We start from the raw sequence: 12939 nt of genomic DNA, 5'->3' as shown, positions 1-12939 counted from the left end.
AGCAGATCTGTGATAAACTGCCTCCACTGTGTTGTTTATCAGTGCAGAGCAGGTCTGTGATAAACTACCTCCACTGTGCCTCAATGTGGAGTATCTGTTTATAGTGTGTATGGTTTGTTTTATTGTATGTGTGTGTGTGTGTGTGTGTGTGCATACGTGTGTGCATGTGTGGGTGTGTGCGTGTGTGTGAGGGAGAGAGAGGGACTGAGAGAGCGTGTGTTTGCATAGTGTTGTGAATAAGCCTCACAACTCTAATTGTGCACTGTGCCAGTCACACAGTTCTTGGTAAACAGTTAGTAAGTGTAACCGATGTGAAATGGCTAACTAGTTAGCGGGGTGAACACTAATAGCATTTCAATCGTTGTCGATGTGTGCAGAGGGTCCCTGGTTCGAGCCCAGGTAGGGGCGAGGAGAGGGACGGAAGCTATACTGTTACATAAGCATGCTAGCGAGCAGTGTATTCTCTTTCCCCCTGAGTGTTAGCATGCTAACGAGCAGGATATTCTCTTTCCCCCTGAGTGTTAGCATGCTAACGAGCAGTGTATTCTCTTTCCCCCTGGGTGTTAGCATGCTAACTAGCAGTGTATTCTCTTTCTCCCTGAGTATTAGCATGCTTGCGAGCAGTGTATTCTCTTTCCCCCTGAGTGTTAGCATGCTAGCGAGCAATGTATTGGTGCTAACAGTGCAGAGCAGTGCAGAACAGTGCAGAACAATGCAGAACAGTGCAGAACAGTGCAGAGCAGTGCAGAACAGTGCAGAGCAGTGCAGAACAGTGCAGAGCAGTGCAGAACTGTTGTGAAGGAAGTTGTCAAGGAAGTGAGTTTGTGTTTATACAGGACCTCCCGCCCTCACCTACCATCAACCAATCATGTCAATGCGGAGCTCTTTGGAGCCATCCGCATTGTTACACAATTTGAGATGTGCACAGCAATGCGGTATAGAGCACCTTCCCCACCCATCCACCTTCCCGCACCCGTCCCTCCCCTATACAGCCATCCCTGCCACCCCTACCTTTCCCACCTCTCCACTTTCCCCAACCCGTCCCTCCCCTATACAGCCATCCCTGCCACCCCTACCTTTCCCACCTCTCCACTTTCCTCAACCCGTCCCTTCTCTATACACCCGTCCCTCCTACCCTTCCACCTGCCATACATACCTACACGTACGCTACGTCACAAGACGCAGGCCTCTTAATTGTTCCTAGAATTTCTAAGCAAACAGCTGGAGGCAGGGCTTTCTCCTATAGAGCTCCATTTTTATGGAATGGTCTGCCTACCCATGTGAGAGACGCAAACTCGGTCTCAACCTGTAAGTCTTTACTGAAGACTCATCTCTTCAGTAGGTCATATGATTGAGTGTAGTCCGGCCCAGGAGTGTGAAGGTGAACGGAAAGGCTCTGGAGCAACGAACCGCCCTTGCTGTCTCTGCCTGGCCGGTTCCCCTCTCTCCACTGGGCTTCTCTGCCTCTAACCCTATTACAGGGGCTGAGTCACTGGCTTACTGGTGCTCTTCCATGCCGTCCCTAGGAGGGGTGTGTCACTTGAGTGGGTTGAGTCACTGACGTGATCTTCCTGTCTGGGTTGCCCCCCCCCCCCCCCCCCTTGGGTTGTGCCATGGCGAAGATCTTTGTGGGCTATACTCGGCCTTGTCTCAGGATGGTAAGTTGGTGGTTGAAGATATCCCTCTAGTGGTGTGGGGGCTGTGCTTTGGCTAAGTGGGTGGGTTTATATCCTGCCTGTTTGGCCCTGTCCGTGGGTATCATCGGATTGGGCCACAGTATCTCCTGACCCCTCCTGTCTCAGCCTCCAGTATTTATGCTGCAGTAGTTTATGTGTCGGGGGGCTAGGGTCAGTCTGTTATATCTGGAATACTTCTCCTGTCTTATCCGGTGTCTTGTGTGAATTTAAGTATGCTCTCTCTAATTCTCTCTTTCTTTCTGTCTTTCTTTCTCTCTCTTGGAGGACCTGAGCCCTAGGACCATGCCTCAGGACTACCTGGCATGATGACTCCTTGCTGTCCCCAGTCCACCTGGCCATGGTGCTGCTCCAGTTTCAACTGTTCTGCCTGTGGCTATGAAACCCTGTTCACCGTACGCGCTACCTGTCCTAGACCTGCTGTTTTCAACTTTCTAGAGACAGCAGGAGTGGTAGAGATACTCTTAATGATCGGCTATGAAAAGCCAACTGACATTTACTCCTGAGGTGTTGACCTGTTGCACCCTCCACAACCACTGTGATTATTGTTATTTGACCCCGCTGGTAATTTATGAACATTTGAACACCTTGGCCATGTTCTGTTATAATCTCCACCCAGCACAGCCAGAAGAGGACTGGCCACCCCTCATAGCCTGGTTCCTTTCTAGGTTTCTTCCTAGGTTCCGGCCTTTCTAGGGAGTTTTTCCTAGCCACCGTGCTTCTACACCTGCATTGCTTGCTGTTTGGGGTTTTAAGCTGGGTTTCTGTACAGCACTTTGAGATATCAGCTGATGTAAGAAGGGCTATATAAATACATTTGATTTGATTTTGATTTGATGATTTATGAGATAAGCTTGCTTGGTAGTATCATTATTCTCGTCCTTTCAGTCTGTGTTGTTTATCAGTGCAGAGCAGGTCTGTGATAAACTACCTCCTCTGTGTTGTTTATCAGTGCAGAGCAGGTCTGTGATAAACTGCCTCCACTGTGTTGTTTATCAGTGCAGAGCAGATCTGTGATAAACTGCCTCCACTGTGTTGTTTATCAGTGCAGAGCAGGTCTGTGATAAACTACCTCCACTGTGCCTCAATGTGGAGTATCTGTTTATAGTGTGTATGGTTTGTTTTATTGTATGTGTGTGTGTGTGTGTGTGTGTGCATACGTGTGTGCATGTGTGGGTGTGTGCGTGTGTGTGAGGGAGAGAGAGGGACTGAGAGAGCGTGTGTTTGCATAGTGTTGTGAATAAGCCTCACAACTCTAATTGTGCACTGTGCCAGTCACACAGTTCTTGGTAAACAGTTAGTAAGTGTAACCGATGTGAAATGGCTAACTAGTTAGCGGGGTGAACACTAATAGCATTTCAATCGTTGTCGATGTGTGCAGAGGGTCCCTGGTTCGAGCCCAGGTAGGGGCGAGGAGAGGGACGGAAGCTATACTGTTACATAAGCATGCTAGCGAGCAGTGTATTCTCTTTCCCCCTGAGTGTTAGCATGCTAACGAGCAGGATATTCTCTTTCCCCCTGAGTGTTAGCATGCTAACGAGCAGTGTATTCTCTTTCCCCCTGGGTGTTAGCATGCTAACTAGCAGTGTATTCTCTTTCTCCCTGAGTATTAGCATGCTTGCGAGCAGTGTATTCTCTTTCCCCCTGAGTGTTAGCATGCTAGCGAGCAATGTATTGGTGCTAACATCTGGGATGTTGCGGTTTGAATAATCGCTATAAAGGGATGGGCATCCTAGTTATTTTTACATCAGGTTTTAAAGCGTGTCAGTGGTTGTTATTTCATTTCTGGTGGGGTGGAGTGAAATGGCTTTGATGTGATTAACTGTCTCGGGGGGGGGGGGGACCCCGTGTTTTGAGCCCCCATGATGTAAATGTCATTGTGGAGGGATGCCCTTTTAAAATGTTTACGTTCTACCCCTGATCCCCTCTTCGCTGCAATTTTCCTCTTTCCCTGTTAAATGTTGACCCTTCACAGAACTCTCCTACTTCTCTTCTTTTAGGAAAGTGTTTCATATACACAAACAAAGCATTAACCAGTAACCCTGAACCCTGTGTCTGGATTATTTGTTGTTGTTTGGATGTTTATATGTTTGTATTTATTTAGGCCGCAGTTTTCTCTCAATAAGTGTCTCTCTCTTTCCTCTCTTTTCAATATTTGTCAGCTCCCAAACATGGAGAAGAACTTACCGGTGAAGAGTTCTTTGAGAGAGTAAGTATATGGAGAGAGAAGATCACAATGACACTGAGACAGATATAATGGACGGTTGAAATCAAAATATAAAGGCTGATATTCATACAATGCAGAAATAATGAACATCCATCTCATCTTCCCATTCAAATATGACTCGCTGACGTGAAAATACCTGCATTTAAAAGTCTACATATTTCCCAGAGGACCTCTGTATAGAGAACATGAAAGGTCACAGGCTGATTGTTGACATTGCTACTCAGAGATTTGTTGTTGCTATGGTTGTGAGGGTGAACGTCTTTGAGATGGAAATTAAGTATTGTCTTCTGAATAGGACAATGTGTTTTGGTGTGTGTTGTGTCGGTGTGTCTGGGATGTATAAACTGGTGTTATTCTCGTGGTAAAAGACGTGTCGTTCACACTCCATTAGTTTCTCTGTCACACACACACACACATCGACGGGTGTTCCTCTCATGTTTTGTCTCGCAGGCAATGAGGGAAACTAACAGACAAGTGAAATGACCATCCAAGCTGAAAATAGCCCCCAAGTCAAAGAACGGTGATTTCAGACCAACTGACACCTCCATACTCCGACACCCTGTCTCAACCTGTCTCAATCTGTCTCAGTCTGTCTCAAACTGTCTCAATCTGTCTCAATCTCCTGTACAACTTGATATTTTATACAACACTAAAGATTTACCAGAGTCCGCCAGCTGCTACATATATTTTAGATGAATTTCTGTCTTGTACTGTATACGAAAGACCCCCATGTGAAAGTGGAAGGCAAGCGTGGCAATGGTCTAGTGGCCAAACATAAGATTCTAGAACCTCTGGAGACAAAGTAAATGTCCTAAACTGAGATATAATCCTATACCTAACATGTAATGTAGCCAAATAAACCAACTATATACGGTTAGTAAAACCCACATCTTCTCCCGAGTCAGGTCAACAAGGTGACCCTGAAAATGGATGTGGCCCACACAGAGAACTCCCATGTGATCAGGAAAGGGGGCGGGAACATCAAAAAGGTGATGGAGATGACATCATGCCACATCCACTTCCCTGACTCCAACAGACACAATGCTACCGGAGAGAAGAGCAACCTGCAACTGTTCCTTAGCAACTGTCTCTCAGCAACTAGGTACAGCCTGTTAGTAGCTGTGTATTGTCCCTTAGCACCAGAGGGTGATAATACAAAGCTAACCACAGAGTTAACCAGCTAATTTGCGTAAATATTCTGAAATAGCTTTTAATTTTTTTTAAAGATAACCTTGGTCTAATTGTCTCAACAACCAAAAGCACATATCTAAATGTATCTTTCATAATAAACCAGAAAATCAATAGTTATTCATGGTTGTTTATCAAAGTTAGCTGGCTAACTCATTGTGGCTAACTCATCCTGCTTTGTAGAACACCCTTCAGGTAGACTCCGTTAGTTATTGTCCTTCAGCAACTTTATTTTGTTTCTCCCTCATCTCTCTCTACCTCCCCTGTCCAGGTGTCCATCACTGGGCCTGTCCAAGGGATGGAGGCAACCAGGAAGAGGATATGAGTGAGAGTTTCTAATGTAACATCTTAATGCATGGATGTCCTTTATTTCACATTATGTATGTGATCTATACATCATCATGACCTCTCACCCCTCTCTCTTCTCTACCCCTCAGGATCTCCGGCCTCTGGTGTTAACCTTTGACCTCCTGGTGACATTGGTACCCCAGGCACTGCTGAACGCAGTGTCACCGGTCATCCAGCAGGTGAAGCAGGTTCTGGGGATCAGCGTGAGCTTCAGGGCTCAGCCCAGACAGCAGCTGTGGTCAGAGGACTGCAGGGCAGCACTGCCGCCATCAAGGTCAGAGTCTCACAGATACATTGCATTCGGTAAGTATACAGACCCCTTGACTTTTTCCACATTTTGTTACGTTACAGCCTCATTCTAAAATGTTTACAATAATATTTATCCCTCATCAATCTACACATAATATCCCATAATGACAAAGTGAAAATAGTTATTTTTTATTTTGCAAATGAAATAAAGAAAACCGAAATACCTTATTTTCATAAGTATTCAGACCCTTTGCTATGAGACTCGAAATTGAGCTAAGGTGCATCCCGTTTCCATTGATCATCCTTGAGATGTTTCTTCAACTTTATTGGAGTCCACCTGTGGTAAATTCAATTGTTTGGACATGATTTATAAAAGCACACACCTGTCTATATAAGGTCCCACAGTTGACAGTGCATGTCAGAGTAAAAACCAAGCCATGAGGTCAAAGGAAATGTCCGTAGAGCTCGGAGACAGGATTGTGTTGAGGCACAGATCTGGGGAAGGGTACCAAAAAATGTCTGCAACATTGAAGGTCCCCAAGAACACAGTGGCCTCCATCTTTCTTAAATGGAAGAAGTTTGGAACCACCAAGAGTCTTCCTAGAGCAGGCCGCCAGGCCAAACTGAGCAATCGGGGGAGAAGGTCCCTTGGTCAAGGAAATGACAGAGTACCCGATGGTCACTCTGACAGAGCTCCAGAGTTCCTCTGTGGAGATGGGAGAAACTTCCATAAGGACAACCATCTCTGCAGCACTCCACCAATAACGCCTTTATGGTAGAGTGGCCAGACGGAAGCCACTCCTCAGTAAAATGCACATGTCAGCCCGCTTGGAGTTTTCCAAAAGACACCTAAAGGACTCTCAGACCATGAGAAACAAGATTATTTGGTCTGATGAAACCAAGATTGAACTCTTTGGGCTGAATGCCAACCATCACGTCTGGAGGAAGCCTGGCACCGCTCATCACCTGGCCAATACCATCCCTACAGTGAAGCATGGTGGTGGCAGCATCATGCTGTGGGGATGTTTTTCAGCAGCAGGGACTGGGAGACTAGTCAGGATCGAAGGAAAGATGAATGGAGCAAAGTACAGCGAGATCATTGATGAAAACCTGTTCCAGAGCACTCAGGACCTCAGACTGGGGTGAAGGTTCACCTACCAACAGGACAACTGTCTGAGTCCGTACAGCCATTTGGGTTCTCAGTTCATCGCTCGGGAATAAAAATCTCCTGGAAGAAGCGGGAGTGTATGTTTCATTAACTGCTCATGGTGTGATTGGAACTCAAGTCCTTTTGTTCACCCGAACTAGAATACCTCACAATCAAATGCGGACTGTATTACCTCCTAAATAATTATCTTTAAAAAAATATTTATGCAAGCATTTTGCTGCACCCGCAATAACATCTGCTCAACAGGTGTATAGGATGAATAAAATGTCATTTGATTTTAATCACACAGCCAAGACAATGCAGGATTGGCTTCGGGACAAGTCTCTGAATTTCCTTGAGTGGCCCAGCCAGAACTTGGACTTGAACCCGATCGAACATCTCTGGAGAGACCTGAAAATAGCTGTGCAGCAACGCTCCCCCACCCAACCTGACAGAGGTTGAGAGGATCTGCAGAGAATAATGTGAGAAACTCCCCAAATACAGGGGTGCCAAGCTTGTAGCTTCGTACCTAAAATACTTGAGGCTGTAATCTCTGCCAAAGGTGCTTCAACAAAGTACTGAGTAAAGGGTCTGAATACTTACGTAAATGTGATATTTCAATTTCTCAACACCTGTTTGTGCTTTGTCATTATGGGGTATTGTGTGTAGATTGATGGGGGGAAAAACTATTTATTTCATTTTAGAATAAGGCTGTAACGTAAAAAAATGTGGAAAAAGTGAAGTGGTCTGAATACTTTCCGAAGGCAAAACAGATGCACTTCCTTACATTAATAAAGAGAAACCTTGACTAAAAAAGGGAATAATAATTTAATATTATTAATTATTAACTCCACACACATCTACTTCTAACTCTGCCCTTTCTCTCCCTGACAGAAGGTGGTGTGTGTTCTGATGGAGCTGATTCTAGGGTCAGAGATCGGGGCTGGGGTCATGGCGGAGTCATGAGGGGGGTCACCACCCAGCAGGACGTGACCTCCCTTCATCATCTCTTTCTGCTGGGACATAACGGAGACCACTTCCTGGGGGTAATTTATTTATTTAATTTTATTTCAACTTTATTTAATTAACTAGGGAAGTCAGTTAAGAACAAATTCTTATTTATAATGACAGCCTACTGAAAGGCAAAAGTTATCCTGCAGGGACGGGGGCTGGGATTAAAAAATAATGACAAAATATAGGACAAAACACACATCACGACAAGAGGGACAACACAACACTACATAAAGAGAGACCTAAGACAACAACATAGCATGGCAGCAACACATTGCAGCACAGCATGGTAGCAACACAACATGACAACAACATGGTTGCAACACAACATGGCAGCAGCACAACGTGGTAGCAGAACAAAATATGGTACAAACATTATTGGGCACAGACAACAGCACAAAGGGCAAGAAGGTAGAGACAATAATACATTATGTGAAGCAGTCACAACTGTCAGTAAGAGTGTCCATGATTGAGTCTTTGAATGAACCTTGTTCCAGTCGCTAGCCGCAGCAAACTAAAAAGACGAGCGACCCAGGGATGTGTGTGCTCTGGGGACCTTTAATAGATTGTGACTGGCAGAACGGGTGTTGTATGTGGAGGATGAGGGCTACAGTAGATATATCAGATAGGGGGGATTGAACAGGTGTTGTATGTGCAGGATGAGGGCTGCAGTAGATATCTCAGATAGGGGGGATTGAGGCCTAAGAGGGTTTTATAAATAAGCATCAACCAGTAGGTCTTGCGACGGGTATACAGAGATGACCAGTTTACAGAGGCGTATAGAGTGCAGACATGCATCCGACCCAAACCCAGTTAGTCCTGCCAGAGGTCAGCGCCCCTCAGAACCCCCCCTCACTGCTCATCCAGGGCATCCCAGAGAGAGTATGTCTGTCCAGGCAGCAACACAGGGTGAGGAGGGTCACAGTTCACTTTGCTCTTTGTAATGATTCATTGATAGATTAGATTAATTGGATGATTCTTTGATTGATTTAGATGAATTGGTTGATTCTTTGATTTATTCAGATGAATTGGTTGATTCTTTGATTGATTCAGATTTGAGGTTAAAAGGCAAGCCTGTTTATTGTGGAGAGCTTGCTAAGAGAGGAGTAAGAGTGACCTGTTTTGTTTTATCATTACACAGTACTGTCTGCCTGTGTGTCTGATGTTTGACATGCATGAGGACGGGGAGGAGGACCCACGTAAACTGGCTCAGGCAATACAGAGTCTGTGGGTCTTTGTCAGCGTCAAACCCAAAGTCAAACAGTCAGTCAAGGCACAATAGAACTATAGCAAGTCTTATAGTTATGTTATTGCTAAAGTTGCAGTACTGTAGTGTCTGATAAAGTACTGTGTTGGACTACATTTCCTGGTTTGTATGACATGGTGTTGTGCGCTGGAATACATTTCCCAGTCAGTGGTGGTGAAGGGTCTGGAGAGGAACATCTTCAAACTGTACAGGGTACGTCCACTTTCCTCTGTCTTCTTTCCTCCGCCTTGTCTCCTCCATCCTCTCTCCTCTGTCCTCTCTCCACCGTCCGCTCTCCTCCATCCTCTCTCCTCCATCCTCTCTCCTCTGTCCTCTCTCCACCATCCTCTCTCCTCCATCCTCTCTCCTCTGTCCTCTCTCCACCGTCTTCTCTCCTCCATCCTCTCTCCTCTGTCCTCTCTCCACCATCCTCTCTCCTCTGTCCTCTCTCCACCGTCTTCTCTCCTCCATCCTCTCTCCTCTGTCCTCTCTCCACCGTCCTCTCTCCTCCATCCTCTCTCCTCTGTCCTCTTTCCACCGTCCTCTCTCGTCCATCCTCTCTCCTCCATCCTCTCTCCTCTGTCCTCTCTCCACCGTCCTCTCTCCACCGTCTTCTCTCCTCCATCCTCTCTCCTCCATCCTCTCTCCTCTGTCCTCTCTCCACCGTCTTCTCTCCTCCATCCTCTCTCCATCCTCTCTCCTCTGTCCTCTCTTCTCTGTCCTCTCTCCACCGTCCTCTCTCCTCCATCCTCTCTCCACCGTCCTCTCTCCTCCATCCTCTCTCCTCTGTCCTCTTTCCACCGTCCTCTCTCCTCCAGCCTCTCTTCTCTGTGACCCGGAAACCGATGAGGTCGAGTAGTCGAGGAGTGTGTCAATTCATTAGTAGGCAAACAGAAGACTGTCATCCCCTCCTCAATAGCCTCTTTTTGGCGAGAAAGCACAAGTGTGTCCTACCGCGGAAGAGTTTTGAGATTTGCCACACCCCACTTTGAATCAGCTGTTGTATTGTCGGAGGAGAAAAACATGCAAACATTGAAAAACGATATGCTACTTATCCTTTTCTTTATGACATGTCTGGCACAATTAACTACATTTGCTTTTATCCCTTTACACATTTATTTTGGGATCCACTCCTGTAAACGCAATTTGCCTGACGACAGACGAGGGGAGAAGGAGCTTCTTATTTCATACAAGCACATTTTTGTCTCTGAGTCTTTGATTGGCGCTCTTTCCCAAACTAAGCCCCGCCCGTCGCCCCCACCAGGCCTGTCTCTGCCCTCTGAGGGAATGAGGATGGGACTGAAGGGGACAGAGAGCAGGCAGCTGGAGAAGGTGTGGAGAGATCACCATCAGATAACAGAATCAATATCTGTAGGCCTCTTGACTACCAAGATAAGTGCAGTACTGTGAGAGTTTGACAGTGGGTGATGTGATGGATTGCACAGGAGGTTGGTGGTACCTTAATTGGGGAGGATGGGTTTGTGGTGATGGCTGGAGCGGAATAGGGGGAATGGTATCAAATACATCAACATGTTTTCCATGTGTTTGATGCCATTCCATTCGCTCTGTTCCAGCCATTATTATGAGCCATCCTCCCCTCAGCAGCCTCCATTGATGGATTGATACAGCTGTAAGGTGTTTCATTGCAGGGGATTTGATTCTGCAGTTGTCCTGATGGTGGTGCTATTGGATCAGTACAGTATCAAGATTGATCAATGAGATCACCTCGGTTTACCCAGATCCTAGAGAACAAGGATCTGTCCGGCTTGTCAGACGAGAGCCCTGGTCCGATGACAGAGCTGAGTGATGTCACTGAGCCAGGTCAGGATGATGAGTCAGAGGAGCAGCCTCCAGGGTCCTGAAGGGGAGACGCCACTCAACAGGCCAGGTCATGAGGTAATCACATTCACACTAGGGAGGGTAAGAGGAAGTTGACCTTAGGCACACTGGTTGAGGTTGGGATTTTGGTTGGATAGCCCCAAAGATTCTATATGGATTTTTATTTTTTCTCATTTTTTATTTAACTTTTATTTAACGAGGCAAGTCAGTTAGGAACAAATGATTGTTTACAATGATGGCCTACTCCAGCCAAACCTGAACCTGTGCGCATCGCCCAATGGGACTCCCAATCATGGCCAAGTCTGATACAGTCTGGATTTGATCTTAGATAAGGGCAAACCAATCAACCCTTGAGCAAAGTTAGCCCCTGCTCTTTCAGAGGGGGAAATATGTTAAAATAAATGTGCACTGTATCTTCATTGAATGTGCCTTTAGCCTTTTTTCCCACCTTGTACGTTCTATTGCCTCTGGAAAATCACAGGAGCATTTGGAGATGCAGTGTTGTTTAATACTCTCATGATAAATAGTAATGTCAGAAAGGGATTGCATTTATTCATTCCCTCCAGTATCAGGTCTCAACAGCCCTTGGATTATTTGGGTGAGCTACTTAGCTAAGTGAGTCCTACAAACAACCGTCACGCTATGTGGCTCAGACCTGACCTTAGTTTCACTTCTGCTGTACTGTTGCAGACTGCTGGATGGAAATATGGAGGGAGGAAGGAGTGAGAAACGGAACAGCCTGAGAGAGATGGAGGAAGGGAAGAGTGATACTAGATGGAACAGCCTGAGAATGATGGAAGGAGGGAGGAGTGAAAGACGGAAGAGCCTGAGACAGATGGAGGGAGGAGGATGTGAGAGATGTAACAGCTTGAGAGCGATGGAGGGAGGAGTGATACTAGACAGAATAGCCTGAGAGAGATGGAAGGAGGGAGGCATGAGAGATGGAACAGCCTGAGGAGGGACATGACTCAGACTCAGGATACTCTCTTTGATGCATCAAGGAATGAGGTGAGACCCTCACTCTGATTTAGAATGATTCATATTCATTAACAGGTTTTGTTGGCACGTTGATCATGGTTGAGGTGAGTTCCAACCCCCCCCCCCCCCCCCCCCCAGCCAGAAATGAAACAACCCCAGAGCAATATAGAGGAACATGTTATATGTGACTCTGTAGACTGTAACCAATTAATTTGACCCCTTTGCTTTCTTTGAGCCTCACGCAATCAAATTTGAAGAATTGTGTGTTTGCACTACAGTACATGTTGATTTTGCCATTATTTGTCCACTTGGTGCCCCAAAAGTTACCATGGGGATAACGTTTATCTCCACGGAAAAAACAGGAAGTACCAGGTTGAGTCATCTTCTGTTCTCTCAGTAAATCAGGTTCCCTTCCAGAAAACATCAGTCACAGAACAACCTAACTGCATTTCCTCCCTTATTTACCAGCTCCACCCCCTTTGCCTTTAATCGCAGGATTACGACTATGAGATGAAGAAACTGCTGGCAACCAAAGGTGAGACCTTTTCAATGTTTGATGCTTCTGTCTTGTTGTGTGAACAGTAGCCCAGCAGGTCTCATTAACAACATCCCCTTGGTTTATCCAGGGTTCTGTAACACACAAAGGTCCTAGTTTCAGACTTGTAGAAGAGTCCCACAAAAAGGGACCCATTTTTAGTGCTGCGCCAGTACACCATTGCAAATCAGAGGACCCATTTAGCAGCTGCACCTGGCCAAATTATTGGCATGTCATTGGGATATGTCACTTGCCACTGTCTGCTATTGAGAGACAAGGCAGCTCTGGTTTGTTATTCAAATCAGTGATGGAGGGAACCCATTTATGTGGGACTATGAACCAGAGCGTTGAAAGAGGAAACCCATTTATGTGCTGCACATTGCCAGAGAGGTGATGGAGGGGACACACTTATGGGTTGCACCGTGCCAAAGTTATAATTAAGGAGCATTACTACTCCCACTGATTTTACACACTGGC

General features: G+C 46.0%; 1 pseudogene; it reads left to right on the top strand.

The window, feature by feature from the left end:
- The window catches only part of LOC110504434, a 35073-nt pseudogene that overhangs the window by 18258 nt on the left and 3876 nt on the right, over positions 1-12939 (top strand).

The sequence above is a fragment of the Oncorhynchus mykiss genome, chromosome 31, assembly GCF_013265735.2.
Source record: "Oncorhynchus mykiss isolate Arlee chromosome 31, USDA_OmykA_1.1, whole genome shotgun sequence".
Taxonomy (NCBI): domain Eukaryota; kingdom Metazoa; phylum Chordata; class Actinopteri; order Salmoniformes; family Salmonidae; genus Oncorhynchus; species Oncorhynchus mykiss.
This window is presented reverse-complemented; position numbering and strand designations above follow the sequence as displayed.